Below are 8,409 nucleotides of genomic sequence, written 5' to 3'. Positions count from 1 at the left end.
GGAGCAGCTCTGTGACGGCAGGTTGGCAAACAGCCAGTGTCCATGGGATGTGCGTGAAGGTGTTGGTGGATGCTTTCTGGGACCTGGAGAGCAACCCCCAGGCAGCTGCATTGGTTGCTGGAAGTGCAGAAACTGCAGACTGCTCCCTACTGTGTGTAGCTTGAGAATCTCCTGGGGTTTATCAGCAGCTCACACCACACAGAGACCTCCTGCCTGATATAGATGTTCAGCTGCAAGGGGCTGCCTCGCAGCTGTGTTTTCTTCACCTTGTACTTACTTCACAAGGAGGAGGGGCTGTACAAATGACAAATTTGTTTTCCAAGCTAAACGAAAACTGTAATTTCAAGCTTGCTTGCCTTGGCAGCTCTCACACCTTTCCAGTTTACAGGGATAATGGCAGGATGCTTAGCACGGACGGAAATATTTTGGTCATCACACAATAAGGTAAGGTGACTGTTCAAGGTTGCACAGTGGCTCAGTAGCAGGACTCCTAGCTTCTGGACTCTGCTCTGGTGACAAAGCTGCACAATCTAACACCCACCCAGGTCGCTGTGCTACCTCAGCCTTTCCAGACTGACAAGCAACATGGTTCCAGTGAAATCAGGCCACTTGGTCTCACAGGTTTTTTTCCCCCCATGCTAGCATGAGCTTCCCTTCTCTCTTCTTGTGGAAGTGGGTATTTACAATTGTGTTAACTGCATCTGCTATGGGGAAATGATAATACACCCCTGCTTCTTCCTGGCTTTGCTGAGGCCTCCTGAGCCTGGTCTCATGGAGTAAACTGGTCCTGTGTCCATAACCAGCAGGCATGACTCTTCATGCAGCTACTCTGTTAATTGGCCCAGTTAATGCAATAGTGTTTCATTACTGTGTCCCTTCTGACAAAAGAGAGTGAGGCCCAGTCTTCTTAAAGGTGCCACTTTCAAAGCATAAAGAAATTGCATCTCAGGCATCTCAGGAGGGAGCTAAGCCATGGGAAACACACTAGGTAGTCCTTTTCCCTCTGGGTCTGAGTTAGTCACACATCCAAGCTCACAGTCTTGTCAGGGCATAACCCACCCAGCTGCATGGTCTCCCAGTCTCTGGCACTGCTGTCCATGAAGAATGATAAATCATAAAATGCAATGCTTGAGTCACAAACAGATGGTGGGTGAGTAGGATTAGGTGAGGCTGTGCTGACTAACCCACCCCAGTAACAGGCAGGTGTTGCTCCCAATTTGTCCTGAAGGCAACGGATCTGGCTGTGCTGAAGCTCAAGGTGGTGTTGAAGGTGCTGCTGATGCAGGAACATCTTAACTCTGATCCTGGGCCACCTTTCCAAAATGGCATCCCAGGCTTGGGTCTGGCTGAATTTACATGGAGACATCACAAAACTGATGACAAAAAGCAAACCAGGGATATATTGTTGCTACTGTTGCATCTGACAAAGAGTTGAATCCCTTGAGGCAGAAACAATTTATCTGTGGCACAAAGTGACTCATTAGGAGCTGTTTCAAACAATTGACGTCTTTGTATTGAAAAGGCATGTCCTGATGAATTTGGCAAGGACATAATTTCAGATTATTTTATAGTCTGCTTTGAAAAGCTGTACACAGGGTTAATGACAGTTTAGTATTAATTGTGTATCTCTGGCAATTTGCAGAGACATTTGACTGACTAGAATCTTATTCCTGCTTTTAACATTTCTAGTTCTTGAACAACAAAACAACTAGAAATTAGAGCACTGCTTTCCCAAATGGCTTTACCTGAGGCTTTCAGGGTATGATACAATTAAGCATCTAATTGTGAGGCCCTGTATGTACAGCTTAAAATTTACTCATTCCCAGCCACAGCACAGCCTCCCCCAGACTTGAGTGTGATGGCTGTTTGCTAGCAACCAGTAGTGCCAAAATAACTCTTCCGAGAGGCAGGCTTACAGCTGGCTGGCACTGGGCTGGGAGGAAACGAGATGGTCAGGATGTATTTAGCAGTAAACCAGCTTACCTGTTCAGTCACATTGACAAACAGATGCATAAATACAAAAGTGTGGCTTCTTATCACAAGCAACATGTGCGAGCAGGGTCTGAGACCTGGCTGTTTTGAATTTCCAGGAATTAGCTGGTAATGTATTAGCTGTGTTAAGATAAAGCCACATGTCTGCAAGACCTGCTGTTAACTCTCCTTTGTGTGTGTATGCTGAGATACAGACAGCTCTGAAGAAAGAGCATTTGGTGCTGTAGATTCTGGTCTCAGCTTCAGCAGGATGAAGACAACTGTTATGCAGCAATTGTTCAGTGAAGGGCACTTGTTCAGTGTGAGGGAGAAATGGCTGATAAATTTTGTTTTTCATTTACAACAGCTTTAAATGCCTCAGGGTAGTAACATGGATTTGAAATTCTGACTATAATTTAAATTAATTGCAAAACTCTGACTGACTTCCATGTGACCAGAATGACAACTTGAATTTACAAATATCTAAGTGGCATTCTTCAGGGCATGGAAAAGTAATTTCCACAGGGATTAGATACATGCACAGTGATGTCCGCAGTCCCCTTTCTCAGCTTATTTTGAATGACTGGTGTGGTTTGGTTGGTCTTTCTGCACTTCACTCTTCTAGTGATTGCCAACAGGACCATTCATCCCTATGCACTAGCACAGCTGGGCTGTTGGTGGGAAGAGGGTAAAGGTCCTGAGAGCATCCCCTCTCCTGGAGGTTTTGGTGCCTGGATGTGGGCTGAGCTAGAGCTAGAGCTGCTCCCCGGCAAAGAAGTTTAAATCAAAGCAGGATTTTAATTTTTTTTAAAACTGCAATTAAAAAACACCTCGACTGGCGAAAGTACTTGCATTTCCTGTGCTTGCAGGTTTCCAAAAGCCTGAACCCAGCATTCCAAATCGTTAACACATCTGACCAGATTGGCTGCAAGTCTGGTTTGTACCCTCTCTGGGCAAACCTTTACTTAAGTTTCAGTTCCTGCAGACACACACCTGTTTCCAGGAGCATGTAGTTCTCCAAAGAGCTACATTCACATGCTGGTGAAGTGCATATGTAACTTTCCTTCAAACTGGTATTTCAGCACATGGCACTGGAGGATTTGTGTGCAAGACAGGATACGGTTCTGTGTTCAGGAATAGTTTGGTTCCCTGGACTCTTGGTTTGCAAGGAAATCTGAAGCAATTTGGTTTGGGGCCTTTTCCCACAGCCTTCTTAAATCTGTTCTTTTTGCATGCTGTGTGCTTTTCTTCTTGTGCAATCACCATTTGCCAAGGAAGCAGACCATTTTTCCGCAACCTCAGTTTGAGAGTGGAGAGATCCTCTGAGACTTGGGATGGGAACCAGCCCCATGAGAGCTGGTGTCAGTATCTATTTGGACTCACAGAGCTCAGAGGCCTTCCCAAGGTTATTCCACAGAGCAGTCCATAGCAGGACCTTTTACTAAAGGATTTCTTAATGATGGCCTGAGTGCCATCAGATCTTCTAACAAAGACACAAAGAACTGGGCACCTAAAATATGAGGCCGATTACTAGCAAGGATAGAAAATAGACAAGACAAATAGAGCAGAGCTTTTTGAAACATCTCCCACAGAAGGTGTTAGCCCAGAGGGAACTCTGACAACTGTACAAACACCCAGATGGCAGCTGCGTGTGCCCTTTATCTGTTGTCCAAAAAGTGGAATTGTTCACCCAGTGTACTAGAGTTGAGGTATTTCTTCACTACAGATCTGCGCAAAGCTGCGGGCTAGGTGGTATTCTGCAAAGCAAGCCTAGAACTCGGAAGAACGAGAATAGTATTTATACAGTTTAGTTATATATATGTAGTTTCCAAACTCTACCTAAAAGATACTATTGGTAATGAGGTATGCACAGTAGTTTTCTATTGTTCTAGATATGTCTAGCTTCAATTTAAAGTTACAGTGTATTTTTAATTTACTGTGCATGTCATGTCGGAGGGCAGTGGGGGAGGGGTGAATTTTTTAGTCCTGAATTGAGTCAGTGGTCAAGATCTCCCCCTGCTGCCTTTACTTTTGCCCTAGTTACAGTCTCATTGTGCCGACTTCTTGTCTTTGTTGCAATCAACTGGTTGTTGATACCTCCAAGTTCCCTTTATCAGGCTTGTAGTTTTCCTTTAAGGGCACAGTCATTGATACAGATATACCACTAACCTAACTTCACGAGAAGAAGAGAATCATTTCATGTTGACGACAGTATGATAATGGGGATTGAATGCATAGCTAGACATCATTTCCAGTGGGCTCGGTTCTTTGTTGGGTGTCACTGTGACCAAGCCCATGAGCTTTGCCACTCTGCTTCTCCCCTGCTCCTACTCAAGGACCTTCTCCTGTCTTGCTCCTCCAGTGGGCATAATGTGCCTTGGCACTCAGGCCAGGTGCCAGACGAGGCAGCTGCCCAGCGTTTTGTTGTCTTTGAAGAGTGATGGTGTTTGGGATCTCTGACTCCCTTTCTCAAAGCACTCCTGATGTTCCAGTTTAACTTGTGATGCAGTTTGTCACTGCTGAGATATCAGGCTTTGCTGTTGATGTATACATGTAAGTCTACAGGGGAGACAGGAGTAGCTCCTGAAGGGAGGGAGCTATTTCCTTCCTCAGTTCCATGAGAGACTGCCATGCTTGGGAAGGATCACCTTCCCAACAGCAGCTCTGACAGAAAAACATTTCCAGCCCTGGAAAAAAAAACAACCAAACAACTTTATGCTGCATCTTTGTTGTTTGTAAGCGGATATTTTCTCTGGTATTTCCTGAGGTCTGTCATAAGCACCTAGTCCCAGCTGTCATGTCAGACCTTCCCTGACAGAATTCCTGCCGCAGCCTGAAACCACCAGGTTGGCACCAAAGCTGTTTGGCAATAGCTCAGCGGCAATTTAAAGATTTAAAGGTAGTGATGGCTGAGGAGAATGCCAGGGAGAGCGCATCACTCCTCTGCAGCCCAGTCCAAAGGAAAGAGAAATATCCTCCTGGCTGCAGGTCCAGGCCTAGGTGTTCACAGGCTGCCTCACTTGCTGGTTCCCTAGACTGCTCCATCTGGTGCCAGAAAACTTTTTCTACAGGCAGCAAATCTGATCTCCGCAGGTCACGGCTTAATTCTGCCTGCTGAAGGCTGCCATAACGAAAACTAGTGTTCCCCCCCGCCAGGGGAGACCCCTTATATTCCCATTTCCCCTAATCCTGTGCCACTGGGGCTGGGGAGTGTGCCCGGGCAAGGCCGGGCTGGAGGCGGCCGCCCCGGAGAGGGGTCGTTGGCGGCCCGAAGCGCTCCCTCAGACCTCCGTGGGGCTCTGGGGGCGCGCGGAGGGCGGGAAGGGCCGGCCGCACCGCCCCGAGCGCCCTCCGGCTTCCCGCCCTGCAGGCGGGCGCGTTCCGCACCGCGACCGGCAGCCTAAGCTGCGTGGGCGATGGCTCCTGCTCCCCTGCGGGCACGGCAAGGGGCTGTTTTATTTTAATCTCAGCCCCGGGGGCCAGGGGAGGTTTCCTCCATTGTATTTCATCTCAGCTCCCAGCAGGTGCCGCCCCCCACAACCCCGCGGCTTCGCCGGCACGGAGGGCGGCAATGGTTGAGGGGCCGGCGCCATCTTCTGGGCTCCGCCGCCCGGCAGAAGGGGCAGAAGGCCGGGCCGGGGAGCGCCGGGGAAATGCCGCTGAGGGAACAGCGGGGATGGGGAGCAAAGGGGAGCTCAGAGGGGCCCGGACGGGAGCGGGTCCACGGGCTGGGGGCTCAGCGAGCGTCGGCCAGGAGCTGCGAGAACTGCCCGGGCTCTCACACCCCTTCCCGCAGTACGGCCGCTGCCTCCGTGAGGAGAGCTCCGCCCCTCCGGCCGCCCCCGAGCGCTCCCAGTCCCGGCCTCGGCACTGGGATGAAACACCAGCACCAGGGCTGGGAGGGAAAATTCGGAGTACAGCTAGGGGTATGAGTAGAGCCCAGGTGAAAACAGGGCTCAGGAGCAGCTGGAACAGCAAGGTCTTCTTTGCTTGGGAACTCCTTCTCACTGCTAGCAGGCAGCCGCTGTTTAACAAGTAAGGCAGACAGCCAAAAAAGCACGCACTATTTTGTGGTTTGGATTTGTTCTCCCATCCCTTTCCTCACTTGGTAACGTGGGCTTTTATCCTTTATAGACTTGTGTTTCTCAAACATACCAGTTCAGGGGCAGAGATGCTCAGCAGCTACTGAAAAATGCACAGCCTGCTGATTGCCGAGTGCTTGTGAGACCAGGCTTCATCCCGTGCAGTGTGCGCCACGCGCTCCCCATGTCCTTGGGACTCCTTGGAGTTGCTCCGTCCAGCAGAATGCTAATTATAAGAAAGCAGGAAAGAAAATGTACAAATCTTACTAGTGACAAGAAGCCCCAGGAAGAGTGCTTTGCCTGGGTGAAGGTGGTGGGACACGCTGTGCTTGTGTACTGCCGCAGTCACACATGCATGCTGGGGGCTGCGTAGGTACCTTGACACTACCCCAAGCATGAGCAAGAGCAAGAGCAGGCAGTGCTGCACTAACTGTGCTACAGATTTCCAGGCGGGATTTGGCTTGCACCAGGCAGGTCAGAGCTCGGGACTGGTGGACCTGTGCGTGTCTATGCAGGCATGCCCATGGAGTCTGTGGAAGTGTTAAATAAATACAGGTCTTACTTGCACCTGAATTCAGTGCCCCCCAAGGAGGAGGGCATAATGCTCAGTCATTGCTAAGCATTGACTGAAGCTGGGATTCTGGGGAAGAGAATTTGGTAATCACGCTGAGATTTCACAGAGCTGTAGGAGCTAGAAATAGGCAAGGTACACTGCGTCCTTGTTTCCTCAGTTCATGCAGGGTCAGCTGTAAAGGAATTATAGAGGACTGTATGAAAAGTTTATTTGTAAAAAGTTTGTGATGATTGTTAAAAACATAAGGTATGAAATGTTAGGGGGGAAAAAAAAAAAGGGAGGGAGGAGAGACAAGGAGAAGGCAGCAGAGGCGAGAAGCAGAGAGACTGGCCTGAAAAGTATGAAGAAACGGCACAAACAGTAGATGGACCTTTGAGACCTTGTGGGGGATTGGTGGCCGTGCTGGGGCAAGGCGTACTAACTTCTTATTGAAGTTAACTTGGTATGTGATGGTAAAAGACCTTGTTGCAGCTGGCTAGTTTTGAGAGTGCTGCGACACTCAAGTAGTGTTTTGTTCTTGCTTAGTCATCTGTTATTACCACATCAAAGAATAAAATGGTAGAGGTCATTACAAAAAGGGGGAAATGCCTTTTGAGAAATACTTAATTGACTGAAAAATACAGTTTTCTGGAACAAAATTATTTGGGAATATGGGCTGAGTTCAGTGAATTGTTTGGGCCAAAAATGAAGAAGGAGAACTTTTCCAAGGAAGGTTTTTTTCTGAAGGCCTCAGCTTAAAAGGTGACACATTTTCTTGAAAGTGATGTTTATTTAAATCACTACAATTTCTAGGGAGGAAAGTGAAACACTTAGAGTGACCTGGAGGAGGGAAGGGCTCAGAGCTGACTTAAAAAGCCTGAAAAAAGCCTGAAACTGCCTGAGGTCAGCCTGTTTTATGGGTTATGATAATTTTTTTGCTCAGCTGTCATCCAAAGCTCCAGGTCCTCATCATGATAAACCTGGGCTGATGAAAAAGACTCCTGATACTTTTTTTTTTTTACCTCAGAGTTACAGTTTGCTGCTGCTTTCATCTGCTGGAAGAATTCAGCTTGCATCTCAGTGAGGTGCACAGAGCAGCGCTAGCAGTTTCCAGCCAAAGAACTACTTGAAACTGGTGACTGTATCCTACAGCTCCTCAGCTGGATGGGCTGTAAGATACAGAGCGATTGCCCAGAAGGGCTCCCTGCCTTGCTTTCCCCCTTGAGTAGCAAGTGCTTAGTATCATCCTTTACATACCTATTGTGACACAGCTTTGTGTAACTCAAATGACCCTAGGAGGGAGACTCACTTTCTAAGAGAAACATTGCTAGATTGAAGCTGCTTTCAGTTAAGATAAATTGTATTGCATTCATGCTGTGTTCTGAACTGAATTGTAGGCAGATTGTCTTACAAAAAAGCTCCGAACAGGTAAACCTTGTCTATCTGTTAGTTTGGTAATGAGCCCTAAGGCCCTGGAGGAAGAGGGAGAAACTGCTGCAGCTCTTTCCCAAGATCTGGTGGTGACTGTGAGGTCTTTATGTCAGGAAATGCTGCGTGTTTTTTCTTGGAAGAGAGGGAGAGTGCTTGGTGACTATAGTTATTTGAGTGTGCTGTTAGGGAAATTGAGATATTCTTCTGTAAGGACTTGATTACTAAGGGTCAAGAGTGATAAAATGTCTGAAAAACATATGTAGCATCATCTTCAAAACCTGACTTATCCATCAAATTGTGGATGTCCATGAAGGAGTCTCCTGTGTGCTGCATGGCACTCCTGTATGTCCCTAATGCAGCAGTGACTCAGTG

At 47.8% G+C, this 8,409-nt stretch overlaps 1 long non-coding RNA gene across 1 annotated transcript in view; it reads left to right on the top strand.

Annotated features, from left to right (window-relative positions):
• Positions 1 to 266: 266 nt before the first annotated feature.
• Positions 267 to 8,409, top strand: part of LOC119152529 — a 33,285-nt gene continuing 25,142 nt past the window's right edge. The window contains exon 1 of the long non-coding RNA XR_005105798.1: positions 267 to 444. This is a non-coding gene — a long non-coding RNA (uncharacterized LOC119152529). The remainder of the gene's footprint in view (positions 445 to 8,409) is intronic.

Source organism: Falco rusticolus, chromosome 8 (genome assembly GCF_015220075.1).
Source record: "Falco rusticolus isolate bFalRus1 chromosome 8, bFalRus1.pri, whole genome shotgun sequence".
Classification (NCBI taxonomy): domain Eukaryota; kingdom Metazoa; phylum Chordata; class Aves; order Falconiformes; family Falconidae; genus Falco; species Falco rusticolus.
The sequence above is the reverse complement of the archived record's forward strand: the minus strand, read 5'-3'. Positions and strand labels throughout refer to the sequence as shown.